This window comes from Lissotriton vulgaris, chromosome 1_1 (genome assembly GCF_964263255.1).
Source record: "Lissotriton vulgaris chromosome 1_1, aLisVul1.2, whole genome shotgun sequence".
Lineage (NCBI taxonomy): Eukaryota > Metazoa > Chordata > Amphibia > Caudata > Salamandridae > Lissotriton > Lissotriton vulgaris.
In genome coordinates this window covers 1,194,009,588-1,194,031,986 of record NC_141685.1, presented here as the reverse complement: position 1 = coordinate 1,194,031,986, position 22,399 = coordinate 1,194,009,588, and positions in this window count along the sequence as shown.

Below are 22,399 nucleotides of genomic sequence, written 5' to 3'. Positions count from 1 at the left end.
AGCATGGGCCTGAAAGTCACTGAGTGAAATCTCATGGATTACAGTCAGCCACTTTCAAGACGCATTCCTTCAGAGGAACACTTCATTATGGTGCAGGGCTTTAGAATATGACATATCTCCTAGATCCATAACGTTGTAAATATGGTACATTATTTCCACTGTCATTGTATTAAATAAAGTGACGAAATTGTGGCACAAAGAGACGCAACGTCAACATAAAGCTGCCACAATGTGTTTTAAAGTACCCTTTAAATTACAACCAACACTCTCTTTGAAAAGACCCCTCAGGCTTTTTTAACACCTCTTAAATCCTTCCATGCTCATGACAGAGCCGCTCCGTCACGAGTATCGCCTGAGCTGTCGTCAGGACGGACCAGTTTTGTCATGGGCTTCCCACTGTGCTTGCGCAGCACTAATATTGCGCCTCCATGACACGTTCTATTGACTAAGCGGAGCCATGACAGAACCACTGTATCATGAACACATCTCAACCGTGGCTCGTGAAGGAGTAGCTCTATCATGAGCATACAAGTACCACTCAGCCCCCCGGGCCCCTAATGCTGAGGCAGAATTGCCACTGCAACAAAGGACTTAAACTCCTGCAAAGAACACCATGTAACATTTAATATCATTTCCCACCAATGTTTTCATATATCAGTGTTGCTGAACTCACTCAGTGAAATGTCGCTCATTTCATTAAATCACTTTTAAAGCATGCCTTATAACAATGCACCCAATCCTATGTGGAAGTGCTTATATTAAACATGACATTGCTTTAACCAGGATAGACAAAGAAATGACACAGTGATGTAAAAGTTTCTTTATTTTATATACTTACCTAAAAAATAGTAAAAAAGTAAAGTAAATTTCTTTTAAAAACGTACTACCTGTGGAAGAAAAGTAAAAATAAGATTATAATGTACATTTCATAAAAGAAAAAAAAGTAGGAGTCAATAAGAGAGAGGCAGAGAAAACTCTCGGATGTTATTAGTTGTACCTACCTTATAAATATAATATCTGTGGAGGACAGTAAAAAATATCTGTTATAATACATATTTCTAAATGCAATGTAACAAAATAACTCAAAGAACATATTAAATGGTTTATTTTTGCTGTCCTCAGAATACATTGATTTTCACTATGAACAGTGATTTCAATATTAATCATCATATAACAGCGGGGGAAAAAAAACACAATCAAAATGATTGTGTTTAAAAAACCCATACAAAATCTCCATACATATTATAAATACCTGAAAAAAACATGTCTTAAATGTTTTCTCAAATTCGCAATTTTTTGAGTAAGCACACTACATCTTACACAGTTACAAACTAATTAAACTATACGACCTATTTTTCAATATATCTCAACAAAACCCCGTGCAAGTATCTCCTATAAAAATCTATCTTAAGTACACATTTTCTTCTCTCATACCTTTCCGCGTGGCCAAATTGTATAAGTTAACTAATTATCTTTTAAATACCTCTCCCAAAAACTTGCGTCCATATAAGTTCTAAAATAATTATCTAAAGTACTCATTTTCTTCTCTCATATTTTTCCACGTGGCCAAATACTATGAGTTAAGTAGTTTTTTTTCTGAAATCTCTTAATCTTAGTCGTATCTATTCTTTTGTGAACCTTTACAGTTAAAATTTGTAACATGTTTTATACCATCAAACATTAACTAAATTTGTACCTGATGTTATCACTATGCCAAACACAAATTTCATTTATAGATTTGTACACCCTCAGTCACATGATATTTGTTAACAAGAAAGTTTCATATCTTTACAGTATTCATCTTCCTACAGCAAGTCATTATACTGAAATTTGGGTTCCAAAAATAGCAGATAGGAGTTAGTTAAGGCAAAAGGCAAACGTTTCTTAAAAGTAAATTGGCTATCATTGCAAAGCGTCCAGCCACTTGCACACTTCAAATAAGCTGTATAATGTCCTGATGATGTGGAAGGCCCTTCATGAAAAATAATGGCTACAGTTACAAATGTTCTTCTAGAAATAGATACTTGAGAAGCCACAACATTTTTAATTAAAGTTGACAATTTACTCCCATCAGCTCTGCATCGTTGAAACATTAAAATTACATATTGTCCATATCTATGGATAAATAAAGTTGATAACATTTCAGACTTACATTGAGAACAGACCATGTTCTGATGCGCATCTTTAACTAGTTTATTAAAAGACACTTCTTTACAGTCTGGTAATGTTAAATATATAAATCTTTCACTGTGTATATAAGTACTACTTGAAAATGAGCAATTATTACACTTATGTTCCCATTTATAAGAAAGGCCAAAAAGACTATCAATATCTACACCTTCATCTTCCAAAACTGTAAACATATACATGATAAATTCCTGACAATCTTGCTGAATATTCTGAGAAAATTGATTTACTCCAGCACATATGTCTAAAACATTCCTTAGTTCTGAAACACTTATTACTTCACTATCACCACTACTACATTTTTCAAATATAAAATTTAAGGAATAGAAAAATGTTTGCTCCTGATTTTCTACAATCTGTTCCTTAACATTTTTCAGAAAAAAACAACATTAACTACTACATTTGCATAGCAGTTGACACCAGACCTGTTTTCAAACTTAAATCCAACAATCTCTTCAATACTAACCGTTTTCTTACGCCTACCAACAACAGCTACATCTTTTTTTCGTCGTTTCTCGACTACTTCAGGACATTTCTCCTCATTTTTCCTTTTCTGACCAACCATACGCCTTTCAATTAAAGGATATTGAGGTAAACTTGGAGCATATTCTCTTCTTAACCTATTACACTCCTTCACACAATTTAAATCTGCACTAATCTTTGTCTCATCATAATCGATTAGATAAAGTCCACATAAAGTTCTAACTCGCGATAAAGCAACATACGCCATACCCTCTTTGAATACAGTGCTTCCAATATTTACCAAAGCACAATCTACACTTAAACCTTGAGATTTGTGAATAGTCACTGCATGTGCCAAACAAATTGGAAATTGCTTCCGACGGACATATAAGTCTTTCACAAGCAAAAAACAAGTTGAACAGCGACTAATTTGTTGAACTTCCTCAATTCCATCAAATTTTATTCTTAAAAATTCAATCTCATCTCTATTTGTATAATTGACAAAACCAACAACATTACCCATTGCTCCATTTACCAATCCTCTTTCTACATGTAAATTTCTCCTTAAAATTATCCGACAATTTAAACATACATACAGATTTTTCTCTAAACCAGCAGTTTTAGATATTGTTTTTTGAAGAGAATCCAATTTTAACTTCAACTTTTCAGACAAAACAATAGTACTACCTTCATGCTCTATTTTATCTTTAGCTTCCAGTTTCTTAATTTCTTGATTTTCTAAATTCAACATTTTCTCATTAAAAACTGAACATTCTTTCAGAGTTGGCATCAAGCATATCTCTGACTTATCTGCTACCTCTTTACTATATATTTTCTCAGGTACATTATCTTCATTAGGAAACAGCTTGGAAAGTAATCGTGTTCGTAGAGTGTGTTTCGCATCTTCAGTTAGTTTTCCAATCCTTATATCTTTAAGAATATTTCCATATTTAGTATCCTTTGCCTGTCGCATATTTTGAATCAGTTCAGTATATTTGAAATGTGACCATATATTAACATTTCCAATACTGCCCAGGCACTTTCTGGTCTCCTCATGCGTAACAGTTTCAAATACAGGTTGTCCTTTCACAGGAGTTAGCTGCAGTAGATCTCCAAAAACTATGACATGTTTACCTCCAAATAACACATCATACTCTGTCTTAAGTATCTGTTGCATTCTTCAATGCACAAAAGCAAGCATTAAATTGGATACCATGCTTACTTCATCAATAATAAGAAGTTTCATTTTTTTAAGGACTCTAGAAACTTCAAAACAAGCTTCTCCAGATAGCTTGTGATATTGTAATTTATTTTCATGTTCAACTGGCAGCATCAGTAAACGATGTAAAGTAATACCTTTAATATTATGTGCTGCCAATCCAGTTGGAGCAGTAACAACACATGACAGTGTTGACTGAGTTCTTTGCTGTAAATATGTAGTAATTCCTTTAATTAGGAAACTTTTACCAGTCCCAGCTTCTCCACTTACATATAGTCAAATAGGTTCAAATGACATACATGAGCAATCTTTTCTCTCATGACGAAAGCCATGCTCAATGTGCCGTGTCACTTCATCATATATCTGTCTTTGCTCAACATTAAACTGCTTCTTTAATTCTTCTAAGTTGATTACTTCCTCTTGACCTTGCTGCATTGCTCTTTCCACCTCATCCATGGTGGTGGCTGCTTCATTTTGGATAATTGGTTGTCCCAGTGGATCTTGACTTAATGAAGCCAAACTTTGACTACCTTGTGAACTATCTCTAGCAATCTCCGCTGCAATTGTCGCTTCTTGCTCTATTTCATCATTCAACATTTGGAGATAATTACTAAAAACAGGACATTCAATACTACTTTTAGATGCGTTGAATGAATCTTCATAACTATCAAAGTCTCCAAGTAGTTCCTCTTCTCTATGCCATGGTTTAAAGAGTTGCAAAAGAGCAAAATAGTAAAATTCTCTTTTGTCAGGTGTTTCGCAACTCAGTTTCCGATGATTAATCAAGTGTCCTTTTCTTTGTTTCACCAGACATCCTTCATGTCCAATTACAGCGTGTACACCTTTATCAATGTTCTCTGTAACATTCCTTTCAAAAGTGTAGTTTTGAAGTATTTCATACAGACAAATGTTTTCAAGCAGAGTTCTTCTATTTGGATAGTATGTATCCAACATATTTGTTTTCAGAATGTCTGTACTGTTTGTTTCTTTCTGGGCTAAATATTCAATTTCGTGCACAGGTTTCAGAACACGGTTTCGTGTTTCTGCAAGGCCCAAACTCACCCAGAGAATAGACCTTGATTTAGCATAAAGACTTGCTGATGATAATCGGTCACAACATTCATATGCTCCAATTTCTCGATGAGACAACATCTTCAAACTGTACGTATACAAATTCTTGCTTAGGCTCTTTTCATGAGAAATGTCTTCCCACATCTTCTTCAGTTCCGTCTTTTCAGATTTCGTGATGTAAGACGTTACATATCGAGCCACAGCAATAGAATTGTCTGCAACATATTGTATGTCCATGTTAGCATTCCACATGGATAAAATGACTGGGTTATAGTCATTTATATATTTGGATTCTTCACCTCTTCTTAAATTTTACGTATTTTTAGGTGACCTTCTTCTGATATTATGTCGCAAACATGACATCAAATTGTTGACTCTTCCTTTTGAAAGTACCGGTCGTACAAATCCAAAACGACATTTGGTGTAGAATTTGCTCTTTGATTTGAATTTTCGCCGACAATATTTTCCACAACGATGACTTTGAAAACGTAACACTTTTCCTCTTAAGTCCTTATCAGTTGTACTATTAGGTATGTCACAAGTGGCATACTGTTCAATAAAAGACAGTACAGTCTCATCCGAGTCTGTTCCAAATTTAGGAGCATCCTTGATCCATAACAGCATATGAATATGAGGAGCACCTCTTGCTTGATATTCTTTTCTCCAAAAGAAATCCAGTACTTCACCAAGAGGCGGATTTTTCTTGTTTGTAATGAAAGACATCATAGCTTCAAATCTATGATTAAAATATCTGCAAACATTAACTGGATCTAATGAACACAGTTCTCCAGGTGTCTTGTAGTTTATATTTTCTATGTTTCCATTCGCCTCCCGAAGAAATTCAAGTAAATCTTCCCAAGCATACTCTGCACAGCTTAGAGTTAAAAACCATGTTGGTGCTCCTAAGTTTCTAAGCATGCACTTCAAATCTCCATGACGACGGTACCAATACTCATTAGTACCACGCTGACAAGCCATTAAATTAATTAGGTGTGAATCCAAAACACTATCTTTCTGTTGCACTTTATCCATAAATTCCTTTGCTGAAATATTTTGCAGATGAACTCCACTTTTTAAGATATGGTTTACTGCATAAGACAGACCAGATAAGTCACTCTCAAACAGAAGATGAAACAAATATGGAATGCATTGGCGAAACCTCGGATTTTCTGCATATAATCTTGTTGTCCGGTATTCAGATGCAGGAATCTGCATAGGTCGATCATCATATCGTGTACCTTCACCTGTAGGGAATAACTGTGGAAAACAATGACCTTCCAAACTTTCTTCCCACACACTGATAGGATTTCCTTTCGCCTTTTTCATCTGAAATAATTCAATAGCATTCCCTATTGCTTCTTTGGAATGCAGTGGATGAACACTGTAATGTTCATAAATTTCTTCACTTCTGGATACGTCAACTTTTTCAATTTGTCCACTAGACAAATCACTGTCCTCTTCTTCACTTACATCATCTTGTTCTACGTATACATCTTTATAGTACTTATTGTTTTGGACTAAATACAACGTTGCCTTTTTGACTTTTCTAACATCCACTAAATCTTGCCAGATTTTCTTACTCTTTGTAGGTACACCATTAACTAGAATAACTAGAGGTTCCTCTTCTACATTTTCAACACCAATTGTTTCCATATGTTTTTTTAAATCAAGTGGCAAATATATAACTCTACCCTTTAATCCTCTTTGTAAATCTGAAGGATTTAATTTACCAGTCTTAGGCTCCATACGAACAATAGCCTGAAAAGTATGTACACATTGAATCAGAATAGTCTCATAAGTATTTAAATTCATCAATTCTGATGGAATATTTATCAACTCTAGATTATTATGAACAGCTCTAGCAGGCATTTTATTTTCATTTAATTTATTATAACAATATTTACAAATACGTTGCTCAAAACCCAAATCAAAATAGTTTTCCACCAACAAATAAGTTGCAAAATCTTTCCATTGACCATTACTTTCATCTTCACTTTTTAAATATAAATCAACTAACCTAGTTTGACTTTTGTAATGAATGCGTCGACAACAGACACAAGACAAATTTGGTTTCTCACCTGCAATTACCTTAAAATGTATTATTTCCTGTTCAAAATTTTCAATATTAACATGTCCATCATTTTCTAACACATTTCCTTCTATAATTATATCAGTTTCTGCATTATCTTCCTCTGGACCAAAATAACTTACCTCAATTTCTGCACAAATCTTCTTAACATCTAATTCACATCCATGCAAAAGAGCACTATTTATCTGTTTAAGTTTAAGTGCTGGACTTTTTGCATAATACAACTTTCTCACTAATTTTCTCATTTTAGTATGATGCACTGCTAACATCCTGAAGTGATGAAACACACGCTGGCATATTTTTTTAGAAAGACAAGCCAGAGAATGGAAATGGGCGACCACTCGGTCCCCCCGAACGTATGGTCGGGGGCCCGGATCCTCCCGGGAAACCATTTTGTGCGGGGGCGTGTCACGGCTGGTATGCCCGAAGCGGCGTAGCTGGGGCGCGCCTTTTCCCGCCCAAGAGGGGTTGTCCTAGACACCTACACCGTTGGCCACGCCCCGTAGGCGTACCGGAGGAGGGTACACGCCCTCCCGAAGAGGAATAAAAGGAGCAGCAATCCGAAGAAGCATCCTCTTGTTCCTGTGCTAGGAAGCTGCACCCCTCGTTGCACGTGAGCCCTCGACGGAACAAGGAGCAATTTTGACCCACCCACCAGCCCCTTATGGCAGAGTTAGTACTGCAGTAAAATGTTTTTCTTTGATAACATCTTTTCTCTCCTGGTTTAGTCGTTAATAAAAATGTCGATGTTGGTACTGCAATAAAGTGATTTTTTCATAACATTTTTTCTTCCTTGGTAGAGCGGAGTATAACAGTCTAGTTGAAGGATGTGTCGAATGTATAAGTAATAAAGATTGCAATTTAGAGGTTAATTTTCTTTCTTAGTAGGTAAACAAACGTCGTATTTATTATTTGGTCGGGCGGTAAGGTCATGATCGGTGAGCAGTAATTTCAAGATCCCTAGAGGGGGGGCGCCACCCATTATGGATGGGAGCGCCCGGGGGGAGGCGGCCATTGGCCCCTCAAACGGGGAGGCGGCACCCACTAACTATGGGGTCGCCTAAGGGAAGGTGGTCATAGGCCCCTTCCAGGGGAGGAGGTGGCTCGATGCCCCTCCTACGAATTTCCCGGGGCCAGGATATCCGCGACGGCGGATATGAGAAGCAGTGTGGGGTGGGAGGGGGGTCCACGCTACCTTCTAGACACCTCACACGAGTCCTCGGACGACCATTAAGATGGCGTCGAGTTAAATAGAGGGCCCGCGCGAAGACAAGGGAAATTGGAGTTGGCACAGAGGTACAGTCCTCTGTGCGCCCGCCCTCACACCGTGAGGGGGGAGTTCTGGTAGTTGGGATCTGACACCGGTTGCGACCTTGCCGTTGGCCCGTAATGCTAGGATGTACAATTTTAATTTAGAAAAGTATGCATTGGCAGGATGTTAGACTCGGCTAGGAAAACCTTTGTACTAGAGATTTTGTTAAGGTTAGCCAATCAACGTGTCTTCATCATAATGTAATAAATGAAAATTTTGCATGATATGAAACTGTTATTTTAATGTTTTAATTTTGTTTCATATTTTAATAAATACGGCCGGGAGGGTAACTCCCTCCCGCCTTCCAAAAGTTCAGAACTGCGTCCGTCTTCCCATCCTTGGGGATTGTGTTGGGAGGGGGTGACAGGCATCCCGGCCATATGACCTTGCAGACCTATTTTTTCTCGCACTCTGCAATGATCTAATTCTTGCAACATTACAATTTTTTTTTAAGACTTTCTTTAGTGTACTTACGTTAAAGAAATCAATTGAATCCTGTCGTACACTACAAATGCTACTACAATTCCAACTGTAAACAGGAACATTAGGACGTCCCTCTAAAGCTTCTCCAGCCATCACCTCTTCTGCATTTCTAACCACAATTTTCTCTTTCTCAATTACACAACCATCCTTCACCTCATATGCTCGACCACTGGTGTCAACTGCATGCAACAAATCATTACTTTGAAAGTAACTCTCTTCATTAAAAAATGGCTCAGAAGTTGAAGTATGCATCCACTTCCCACAAAACACTTTACAAAAATTACTCCTATTTATGTGTCTCTTCCATTTACTTTTAGCTTTTAAAACTCGTATTGCCTTATTTAGAGTATTTATTCTATTAAGTACTAAAATAAATAATTTTCTTTTTGTCTCAAATGCGCGCTCAACAATAGCCTCTATATATTGTTTCTTCTTAAGAAAAGCAGATCTTCTTTTAGAAACTTTCTCCTTTTGTAATAAATTCGAAACTACTCTTTTGTAAAACATACGCTTCCTGATTTGGCTAAATTAATTCGTCCGGGTTGTACTGTACACTTTTTCATGTCTGCTGATTCCAGAAACATTTTTATCTTTGGTTCCATGTCTCCTTCTCGATACTGGTATAGTTTTATCCTTGTGGACTTCAATACTAACATTTTTCCTTCCCAAAATTGCTTTCAAAAACTTTTTGGTTTGCTTACCAGGAGCACTCTTCTTTTTATCTGTCCTTTGTTCTTTTGATAAATCTTCAATTCCTTTCTTCTTCAAATTGTAAGTCCGTTTATAGAGCTTTCTTTTTTCAGTTCTGGTCAGCATCTTAATTTAAAATTTTGATGAAATTGTCAGTCTGTAAAACACAAACATAACAAACATTATAGTTGACTACTAGCATATAACGTACAAATTAAAACCACAGATTCATTTTCTAAGTAGAATAAAGAAAATAACAGAAAGTCTCTGAACAGAGTAGCAAATCCTGTAGTGAATGTTGGTTCTAAATTTATCACACTCCATATCTGTTTTAACATTATAGACAGTTTTTAATTCTTATTTTTAAAGCATACAAACAGTACACTTTTTTCAAGAACTATCAATCATCGTAGATGTTTTAATCTTTTTTACTACAATTTGCTTTACACTTCATGAGAACATGTCTTATCACTCTCATAAAGCAGATCATCGACGAATAAGACAAGAAAACTGTCTTCAAGAATGCTTTACTATCAACATTTTTTTTATTTATTCAAAAGTTCATAATTTAGTAGAACTTCCAGCATTACATCATCAGGGACTTCTTCAAGTCCAAAGTCCTCATCTCCTTCTACCATCTCTAAGTAAGCTGAGTCTAAAGACATGTCCATAAAATCATCATTTTCATCTATTTCCTCTTCAAAGACCGCATCTAAAATTTCCTCCATCACTTCGTTAATGATTTCAAAATGAATTTGTTTCTCTTCTGAGGAATTATCCATAACTAGACTCAGTTTATTCTTCTGTATCCTTTTAAAAAAATATAGAGACTAAATTATATCTTTTTTCATAAATGTATAACTTAAAAGTACCTTTACTAATTTTTAAACTACATATATTTTTATAATTTCTAACTTATTAACTCTATATATTTTAAGATACCACGTTCCTCTTGTTTTGAAAAGAAATTGGCAATTTAACCCTAAACATTAACACTGATCTTTTTTTCCATTAAATAATTACTGTTCTTAAAAGACATTTTACTGTAAAATTTGTTTTTAGATTTTCTAGATATCACAAATATTAATTAATTGTACAATTAATTTTTAGAGACCCATTTTTTGAGTTCACCAGTACAAAGTGCTATGTAAACTATATGCACTCTGAAGAGAAAGCTCACACTATACAAACCATAGCATTCACTTAACAGATTACTACTTCCCACAGAGACAGTTCCTTTTATGTTTCAACAGCATACTCACCATGTAAATGTCATAGCATATACAAAATGTCATACTAACCATGAAGAACCACCTCATAATAAACATCTGCATTAATATGTAAAACAGTGCCTATACATAGTATAATCACAGATATGCAGGAAAGATGCCCATCACACCTACAACCATATCATAATACCTCTCTGTAAATAAAGGAGAAAGACTGCCAAACATAATGCAACAAGATTTCAAAAATAATGAGCACTTCACAAGAATTAAGTAATAGAAACCTGAAAGAATTATACTCCAATGATTCGTAAATCTGAACTCCATCAAAAAGAACACATACACCAACCCATTAAAAGATAATTTCAACTGTCAGTGGAGAACATCTCAAAATACATATCTAGTATAAGCAGATACAACCCATGTGAAAAAATCAAGATAAAATCATGTTCCAAAATGAAATTTTACAAACATTTTAAAAAATGTTCTTTATTATTTTCATGTGCACCCCAAAAAATTACCTATGCAAAAATACCAACTCACCTGAAAAAAAGAATATAATTCCTCAAATTGTGTAATTCAGAAGGCAGGTTGTTGCTTTTCAGCACCAAACACTATGAAAAAGAAAATAATAAAATTTAATTAACTTATTACAGACTTATTTCTTACACAACATACAGCCATTATAGCAAAGAACAAGCATAACAGATAAATTCCCCAAGATTCTCTATCATTAGAATAAGATACAAAATGTCTCATTTATGAAAGCGTTGCGCCACAGATATGTCACTTTTTCCCATGTTAAAACTGATGCACCAGCGACAGTAGGCCTTCATAACTAAAAGCCCGTGTGACGGAGAACAAGTGCATAGACAGAAAATACAGGGCCGGCCTTAGGCATATGCAAGCAGTACACCTACACAGGACCATCAAACCCCAGGGGCCACCATGTTAATATATATCCTTAATATAATAATCCTCTGAGGATGGATACATATTTGCGTGGCGGCCCATGCCAGGAATTTGGCGTCCTCTGGCTCTGTTCCACTTCCAAACACCCTGACCCCCCCCTCTTCACTGAACTCCGCACTCCACCCCGCCCGGACCCCCTGTTACGGGGCCCCCTACCTACGCTTCCTGCCCAGGGCCACCATGAGCCTAGAGCCGCCCCTGGAAAATTTATAAGACACAGCAATAGTAAAAGTCAAAGAATAGCCAACATGCTGAAAAACTACACAGTAGATAAAGAAACATATTTTTTAGATAACTCCATTGAAAAACATGTAGTGATTTTTTTAATCTACCATGCATCTGGCCCTCCAGGACCACTTTGAAAACTCCTGCTTTAAACCTTTACATTTCATTTTTAAACCATACACACGTTTTTTTTCAAAGCTGCATATTCAACGCCTAAACACTTTTCCCTTTTTAGAATCCGAAGCCACAACTGCAACATGACTAACGCACAAATTAATTAGTGTACCTTTTCTGTTTTTTTACTCTTTATATTCTATAAATTTCTTCACATAAATGGATAGCAGCGGCTCACTACCTCCTACAGTCATAAAACTAAATCGCTCCCTTTCACTTACAAATGCCTTTGAGACGGCAAAAAAAGTCGGGCAGATTTACAATCCCTTTACGCCACTTTGCCATCACTGTTAACATATGACAAGTGAAGCAAAAGTGCCACACGGACCATGTTAATCTACCCCTAAATGTTTATACAAATAACTTAACTCAAACATGTATTTAGTCGTCCACATGCAGACACTTTCAATTACATTTTTCATTTAATTAGAATCCCTGTAATGTTGCATATCTTTTTAAAAATACACCAGTGCCTGTTATTATGAAGATTTTTTTTCATTCTTCATCAGTGATATTTTTTTTTACATATAATGAAAATCACTATGACTTTTTAAACGACAAAGCTTACGCGGTAAAAATCAGTCTGCATTTGCTTCCCTTTAAGAATGTAGTTTATCTACCCCACGCATGTGAACCTTGATGTTTCCATCTGGCAGCGAATACCGACCTTGAATCACAAGACATGAACAACAGCCTTATTGTCACAAAAATAAGTTAGCATAGCATCTGTTTGCACACATATCTTTCACTTAGCTAATATTCACAGACAACAGCATTCGTTATGAAAGAGTGACCTTCCTTTACAATTTGCTGAACTAACTCCCTTAATTTTTTACGCATCCTCCACTTCAAGAGAGGCTATTTTTTTTATAACTACTAAGCAATGGTTTAGTGACTACTCTGCCAGAAATTATATCAAGTCATTCTGCTACTCTTCACTCCATAGTCGCCGACCTATTTCTGTGGACTTCCTGTTGAACTGGCAGTGCTGCGACGTTTGTGTTCCCATCTTGTTTATTTCAAAATGGATGTCCCTCCTGTCTTCGCAAACGAGCCGGAACACTTAGAACTATTTCGCCAGAGAATGCTTGACTACTACGGCATCTTAGCACTCTCGACTTTGAATTCTTCATATCGATTATCATTTCGATATTCCTATTTCACCTGTGTACAGCCTGTATTTCATTGCCTGAGCTGTGATTTCATGTGGGCCCTGGACTTATGTCTCTGCAACTTGGTACCTCCTGAAGTGAATTACAATCATCTCATGAATCCGTTAATTGATCATGAACAGCTTTGTTACAACGGAGGGATTATGGCCTTTGCAGCGATACAAGGAGTTCTCGGTCATTGGAATATATTCGCAGCGGCGCAAGATTTCCTGACAGACAGCTACATTGATAACCCACCGAGCTGTCCTCTGATGGTAATAGAGGCTCCGGTAATAACAGATCATGAATGCTGCTTTCCTCTTTTCAATTGGATGGCTGACATGTTTTCGGATGGTAACAGTGACTTCCTGTTAGAAGCAGTGGCTGCCTACTTTGCCTACACAATGGTAGGATGACTCTTATGCAAGCCATTGACGTCCACATTTCGTTTTGCCTCCCTATCTTTTTCACGTTTTCTTGGATATTTTTTTAACATGAACAGACCTATTGGCTTTACTAACCGTGGACATTATGATTTCGTGCAGGTTAAATTTTGGTTTTTTATGTGGACTAAATTTTTTTCTTCAGCTACTCGATTTTGAACTGTATTTTCTATTAAACTCTAATCTCAACAATTCTATTGCATATCTTATCTTATGTTATTTCAAACGTACTCGGAGCAAAACTCGCTAATATATGCTACATGTGCCCTGATTAATGTGTAAATATAGAATGTGTTTTTTATAACTGTAAACGCCATTTTGCCTTTGAACTGCTTATTTCCGCCTCACACACCTCTGCTCCTTTAATTTTCCATAAAGTAAAATATTTTTTAATACATAAGAGAAAAATATATTCTTTCAATAATATTTCCATTGTTTTTAGTACTGTAGTTCAAATGCAATACTGCAACCTTCAAAAGATATCTCAATACAGTAGTTCTTCTCAACACTGATTTGCGAACGATCCAACAGATTACATACATGCACCTCTCGCCATTTTGTCGCTTTTGGCGCGTTTTTTATCCCTTACACAATAGCATAACACAAACTTGATAGTGCTTCGCATGTAGAGAGCTGATTGATAAAGAGATGATGTCTAACCACTAGCATTTTCGTGTATCGTTCCAAAAATGAAAGGCCAGAGACCTTCTTCCATTTATTAAAATATAATATACTTCCTCATAAGAGTGTACAATTAATTTTGCGAAACCATATTCATTTTTTATCAACTATACCGCTTGTATTCTATGTACTAGTGACTATACCGATTACTTTGTTTTTTGCAATGTCTGTACTCATATTAGATAAGGGACTTGCCTTGAAAACAGTGCATTTCTGAATAAACATTTCAAATATACACGTTCTCTCTTTTAATCCATAAACTCAACTGAAATGATTGCATACTGAAAGAGTATTCATATGTTTCACGTAACTTCAGCTGTACTAACTTAATATTTTCTTTTGTCGACCTCACTTACTCATACTAGAACCCGCAGGCCTATAACGGCCCGTGAACCCTTTCTTAGTAGGTCGCGCACCATGCAGACAGTTGTACCTCTCTTAAAAAATTATTTATTACTGTTACCAGGCACCGCCACAGTTCTGCTTGACTCAAACTTAATTACTGCTCCCCCGCTTCTACAGACCAGACGCTATGTCGTATTTCACTCCTTATCACGCTTTCATCTCCACAATAACAAACACTTCTCCGACAGCCACCAGAGATCAGAGTGCAGAAGCAGAGGCATCAAGTAGTAAAATACGACATACCCTCTGCTCTATGGAAGCAACCGAGCGGTAATTGTGAAATAAAACATTCACTAGCGCTTCAAAAAAGCAATGCAATTATATAAATATTTTTTAGAAAACGTTCCAACTACTTTGATGAGACTATCTGTGTGTGCCTCCACAGCAAAGTTCCTCAGCCCGGACTGAAGGCAGACACAGACAGACACACACACAATAAGATAACACAGGGCATTAGAGACGGAAAACAGAAGGGAGATGAAGATGCAGTCAAACAGCAGGAGTGAGAGAGATATTTTTATACTCCGTTTGGTACCTCAATTTACGAACACATTTACTGCACAAATCTGTGTACAACCTCATGGTCAGAACTTTTCATTTTATTTTACTCGACCACCTTCCCCTCTCACCCCACCAGTGCAAGCCGCGGCCACAAACCACAGTGTAATTTTGTCGTCTGTCAGAAAGTTTAGGAATTCATTAAGCATTACCACTTTTTCAAGACGGTATCACATGTAATGTACCAACTTTTCATTTTATTTCACTCGACCACCTGCCCTTCTCACCCTACGCCCACCAATGCAGGCCGCGACCAGAAACCGCACTATAATTTTGTCGTCTAACAGAAACTTTGTGAATACCTTAATCAGTACCACTTTGGCCCCCTCCCCCTTCCTTCTCACCCCACCCCCACCAGTGCAGGCCACGGCCACAAACAACACTGTAATTTTGTTGTCTGACTGAAACTTTAGGAATTCATTAAGCATTACCACTTTTTCAAGACGGTATCACATGTAATGTACCAACTTTTCATTTTATTTCACTCGACCACCTGCCCTTCTTACCCTACGCCCACCAATGCAGGCCGCGGCCAGAAACCCCACTATAATTTTGTCGTCTAACAGAAACTTTGTGAATACCTTAATCATTACCACTTTGGCCCCCTCCCCCTTCCCTCTCACCCCACCCCCACCAGTGCAGGCCACGGCCACAAACAACACTGTAATTTTGTCGTCTGACAGAAACTTTAGGAATTCATTAAGCATTACCACTTTGTCAAGACGGTATCACATGTAATATACCGTCTTTTCATTTTATTTCACTCAACCACCTGCCCTTCTCACCCTACGCCCACCAATGCAGGCCGCAGCCAGAAGCCGCACTATAATTTTGTCATCTAACAGAAACTTTGTGAATACCTTAATCATTACCACTTTGGCCCCCTCCCCCTTCCCTCTCACCACACCCCCACCAGTGCAGGCCACGGCCACAAACAACACTGTAATTTTGTCGTCTGACAGAAACTTTAGGAATTCATTAAGCATTACCACTTTTTCAAGACGGTATCACATGTAATATACCGTCTTTTCATTTTATTTCACTCAACCACCTGCCCTTCTCACCCTACGCCCACCAATGCAGGCCGCGTCCAGAAACCACACTGTAATTTTGTCGTCTGACAGAAAGTTTACGAATTCATTAATCATTAGCATTTTTTGACGACGGTATCACATGTAATTTACTATTTCTCTCTCTATCTGCATTATCTGTCTCTCTGCTAATATCATTTTTTCATTTCAGAAACAACTTCTCTCATTATATATAAAAGCTTCAAAATCTCACAAATAATTACTCTCTATATTAAACATATTTTATACTTCTTTCTTAGTAGGTCGCGCACCATGCAGACAGTTGTACCTCTCTTAAAAAATTATTTATTACTGTTACCAGGCACCGCCACAGTTCTGCTTGACTCAAACTTAATTACTGCTCCCCCGCTTCTACAGACCAGACGCTATGTTGTATTTCACTCCTTATCACGCTTTCATCTCCACAATAACAAACACTTCTCCGACAGCCACCAGAGAACAGAGTGCAGATGCAGAGGCATCAAGTAGTAAAATACGACATACCCTCTGCTCTATGGAAGCAACCGAGCGGTAATTGTGAAATAAAACATTCACTAGCGCTTCAAAAAAGCAATGCAATTATATAAATATTTTTTAGAAAACGTTCCAACTACTTTGATGAGACTATCTGTGTGTGCCTCCACAGCAAAGTTCCTCAGCCCGGACTGAAGGCAGACACAGACAGACACACACACAATAAGATAACACAGGGCATTAGAGACGGAAAACAGAAGGGAGATGAAGATGCAGTCAAACAGCAGGAGTGAGAGAGATATTTTTATACTCCGTTTGGTACCTCAATTTACGAACACATTTACTGCACAAATCTGTGTACAACCTCATGGTCAGAACTTTTCATTTTATTTTACTCGACCACCTCCCCCTCTCACCCCACCAGTGCAAGCCGCGGCCACAAACCACAGTGTAATTTTGTCGTCTGTCAGAAAGTTTAGGAATTCATTAAGCATTACCACTTTTTCAAGACGGTATCACATGTAATGTACCAACTTTTCATTTTATTTCACTCGACCACCTGCCCTTCTCACCCTACGCCCACCAATGCAGGCCGCGACCAGAAACCGCACTATAATTTTGTCGTCTAACAGAAACTTTGTGAATACCTTAATCAGTACCACTTTGGCCCCCTCCCCCTTCCTTCTCACCCCACCCCCACCAGTGCAGGCCACGGCCACAAACAACACTGTAATTTTGTTGTCTGACTGAAACTTTAGGAATTCATTAAGCATTACCACTTTTTCAAGACGGTATCACATGTAATGTACCAACTTTTCATTTTATTTCACTCGACCACCTGCCCTTCTTACCCTACGCCCACCAATGCAGGCCGCGGCCAGAAACCCCACTATAATTTTGTCGTCTAACAGAAACTTTGTGAATACCTTAATCATTACCACTTTGGCCCCCTCCCCCTTCCCTCTCACCCCACCCCCACCAGTGCAGGTCACGGCCACAAACAACACTGTAATTTTGTCGTCTGACAGAAACTTTAGGAATTCATTAAGCATTACCACTTTTTCAAGACGGTATCACATGTAATATACCGTCTTTTCATTTTATTTCACTCAACCACCTGCCCTTCTCACCCTACGCCCACCAATGCAGGCCGCAGCCAGAAGCCGCACTATAATTTTGTCATCTAACAGAAACTTTGTGAATACCTTAATCATTACCACTTTGGCCCCCTCCCCCTTCCCTCTCACCACACCCCCACCAGTGCAGGCCACGGCCACAAACAACACTGTAATTTTGTCGTCTGACAGAAACTTTAGGAATTCATTAAGCATTACCACTTTTTCAAGACGGTATCACATGTAATATACCGTCTTTTCATTTTATTTCACTCAACCACCTGCCCTTCTCACCCTACGCCCACCAATGCAGGCCGCGTCCAGAAACCACACTGTAATTTTGTCGTCTGACAGAAAGTTTACGAATTCATTAATCATTAGCATTTTTTGACGACGGTATCACATGTAATTTACTATTTCTCTCTCTATCTGCATTATCTGTCTCTCTGCTAATATCATTTTTTCATTTCAGAAACAACTTCTCTCATTATATATAAAAGCTTCAAAATCTCACAAATAATTACTCTCTATATTAAACATATTTTATACTTCATATTTCACTTTTAAATGGAAAAATAGTTTTAGAAATACAACACATTATGACAGCCAAAAATGAGTTTAGTTTCAGAATATGAGCAAAATCAATCAATGTTTGTGACTAAACCATATTTTACGGTACATGACAAAACAAACTGTTACAGACTTACCTTTACCAATGCTTTGTACGATGTACAACAGTGACAGTCACAAAACAGATATTCGTTTGACGGAACTCTCAATTATGCTTCTATCACTGCAACCAAAATTCAATGGCACAGATATCCAGTCAATACAGACTCATATATGTCTCTTCAGCCAATCATATTTCGTCCCGCAAAATTTTGAAATCAAATTTACATTTCAGTTGGTTCTCCCTCACAATATTTTTAATGTCACATAAAAGTCACCCATCACCCACTGCCATCTCTGGCTGTTTCCATGGTAACACCTCATTCTGCACCTGGCTGAAGGCACAGGTCAAAAGTTCATATCTCAACGTTCTACAGCAAACTAAGAAGACTGTTTTCCCTCCAGAAACACCTGCCTATCCACAGCTCTGTTACATATCATTTTTTTCACACCCAATACTACTTTTGCTTTTACATAACATTAACATGCAACGTAGTCTTCAATCTTGAGGTATTAGAATCAACCAATCATTTTTTGTTTTTCAACCACACCAAGCCTCATCCATTGTTTTATCCTGACTTTCAGCTTCTAACTGCCATTCCACTTCCAGAACCCATCGGAGTACGAGTGCATCTGCCTTGAAAATGAAGGTTTGGCTTTTAGGACACAGCTATATTCACTGGAGTGGAAAATATGCATCAAACAGACAAATTTCCAACCTTGATTTACCAAAGGTGCAGATAACGTGGATTGGCCAAAGAGGATTGAGATGTCACCAATTAATACCATTGGTGAAATGGAATTGGTCCAATCAACATTGTGCACAAATTGAGAAAGCAAGGAGACATGTAAATAAATCTGTTTCTGCTTTCCTCAGAGATTATAGCATGGGTTCTATTTACCACAACAACTTGCGCTACCACATGCAAGACGTCTATAGGAGAGACGGTGTTCATTTCACTGATGAGGGAAACAGAATCTTCCTCTGCAACATCAGGCTCTGCATCGGTACTTACTTATAAATGCAGAAAAAACTAAATTAACAGAAGGGCTCTTTTCAGAGTCACCTTATATCTAAGCACTCAAACTTCTGATTTATCTCCATTTTCACACTCTTGTAAATAGGTGTGCGCGACCGGGTGCGCGCACACCGCAACTTTTTAAAAAAAAACAATGTATATTTTCGCGTTTAAGGGCCTTACTGCACACCCTGAGAAAACCTACGCCGCAAGACAATCTCTACCTTCTCCCCTTTCCATGTTCCAACGCTTTAAAATGAACAATATATTTACTCGCAGTGACAAAATGGCGGTCAACACTTCCTGATTTCCTTCTAATCGAACGTTAACAGACGTCACGCAGCAAAAAAAATTCCGCTCACGCGCAGCCGCTTGTATAGATATATAATTGACTTTAACTTTACTTTTCTCAGCAACTACTGAACGGATTTACACCATTCCAAAAAAGCGTAATCTGCGAACCGGACTCTACAGTTTTGCCAAATTTCTTATAAATCCATTCAGCCGTTCAACCTGTAGCCGTGTCTAAACGTCCTATGGAAAATAACATGGAGAAAACACGTTTTGGGACCCCCCTTTTATCTCAGCCCCCACTTGACCAATCCCCCCAAACTTTCAGGGAAGGAGCGCAGCGGACCGAGCCATCTTCTTTGAGAAATTCGCAAAGATTCATCCACCAGGGCCAAAGTTAATCCAAATAGAATGTTGAGGATTTCCTATGGAAACTAGGTCCTAACTATAACTACCTACTGGCGACCGCCAGTAGGTAATATATATATATATATATATTACCTACTGGCGGTCGCCAGTAGGTAGTTATAGTTAGGATTTTTTTCAATGTTAAATCTCAACATTCTATTTGGAATAACTTTGGCGCCGGTTGACGAATCTGCCTGAAGATTTCCTCAAAATGGCCTCGCGGCGCCCCGGTCCTTCCCTGAAAGTTTAGGGGGGATTTGTCAAGTGGGGGCTGAGATAAAAGGGGGGTCCCAAAACGTGTTTTCCCCATGTTAATTTCCATAGGGCGGCCGACTTCACTTTTAGCCCGAACGGCTGAATGGATTTCCACCAAACTTGGCAAAATTGTAGGGACTGGTAGCCCGATGGGCCTTTGCTATGTCTCAAGATATGTGCTTCAGTGGATTTTGAGTAATTTAGGTTCAAAAATATATATATAACTATGGCAGCACCCCGGTACGCGCCCCGGGGAGCGCTCCGGGCGCGCCACGCAACTTGCGCACGGAAAGCTGATTGGCTCTCGGGTGTCTGTAAACATTCGAAACAGTCCGGAGCGGCCGCCATCTTGTGTCTCGGTAGGATCGAGACACAAGAGGTGGCAAAAACAAGGGGGGAATTGACCATAAGGGGGCAGAGTAGACCCTCCCTGACCCCATAGGTTTGATATGGGGGCTTTAAAAGGGCCCCGCGGGGCAAAAAAACATTACTTTGTTTTTTCTATTTTTGCGGGGGGAGCGCCCGGTACGCGCACCGGGGAGCGGACCGGGGAGCGTACTATGGGGAAAAAAGAATGACAGACTTTTCAAAAATTGTATGTTTATTAATTGTTCTTTTTGTTGTTTTTTTTGTTTTTTTTCATTTAAGTACCAACATGTAGGTACCAATGCAGAGTCTAAAATTTAATATACACCGTCTCCTTTGTAGATATCTTGCATGTTGTTACAGAAGTTATTGTGGTATATGGAATTCATACCATAGTCTGTCAGGAAAGCAGAAACAATATGGAGGCAGGAGATGATAAAGAGATGTTAAATACACATTGGAGATAATATAGTGGGAGAAAGGAAGTAACTATGAACAAACTTACTATGTAACACAAACAAGTTGCACAGTATATTTTAAGTCTCACTTTATATTATATCTATTTTGGTACTATTTCATAATTTACATATAAAAAAAGAATAATGTCTACAACAATTTTTAATTTTTAAATAAAAATTTATTGTTGTGATTTTTCAAAATCTAAAAGAATTTGCAACATTAATTCATCAGGTATGTCCTCCTTTTCATTCCATGATTCAATTTCTTCTACACAATTAATTAAGTCTTGGTCCAGAGAGTGATCCAAAAAGTCTATTTCATCTTTGTCTTCCTTAGGATTGTTTTCCATATTAATTTCAAATGAAATATTAATTTCATTTTGTTGTCCTTCCATTTTCTTGCTGTAAATTGCATAAAAAATAAATATATCAGTAGAGATAGGGCACTGTTGGGTTTAAGTTCAGACAGGTACTTGTGAGTTTTTAACAGTGAAGTTATCTTTGGGCAGTGTATGGTTTCAGGCAGGAAGTAGAACTATTAAAAAGTGCCTGTGATGAAGCCTAAGAAAATTAATAATTATACCAGAGAAGCCTAACTCAATCCATAATTATAATAGACAAGCCTATCTCAATGTCTAACTCTTACAGAGGGACAGTATATAACTATCTGAAAACGTTTTCCAAATTAACTTAAAGTGCATAACATAGTTCTCCTTTCAAATTAACAACTTACCTTTTTCAAATTAGTTGAAGTTTTCTGTCAACATTTTTTCCAAATGTACCTCAGGTAGTATTAGTGAAAATGTCTGTGTTTCCCTCTCATTTTTCATATATATTCATGTACTTAACCAATCAAATGTCAGTACATAAAGGTACAAAATGTAAGTAACATTTTAATTGGTTGAAAATTCAAACAGTTTCATATG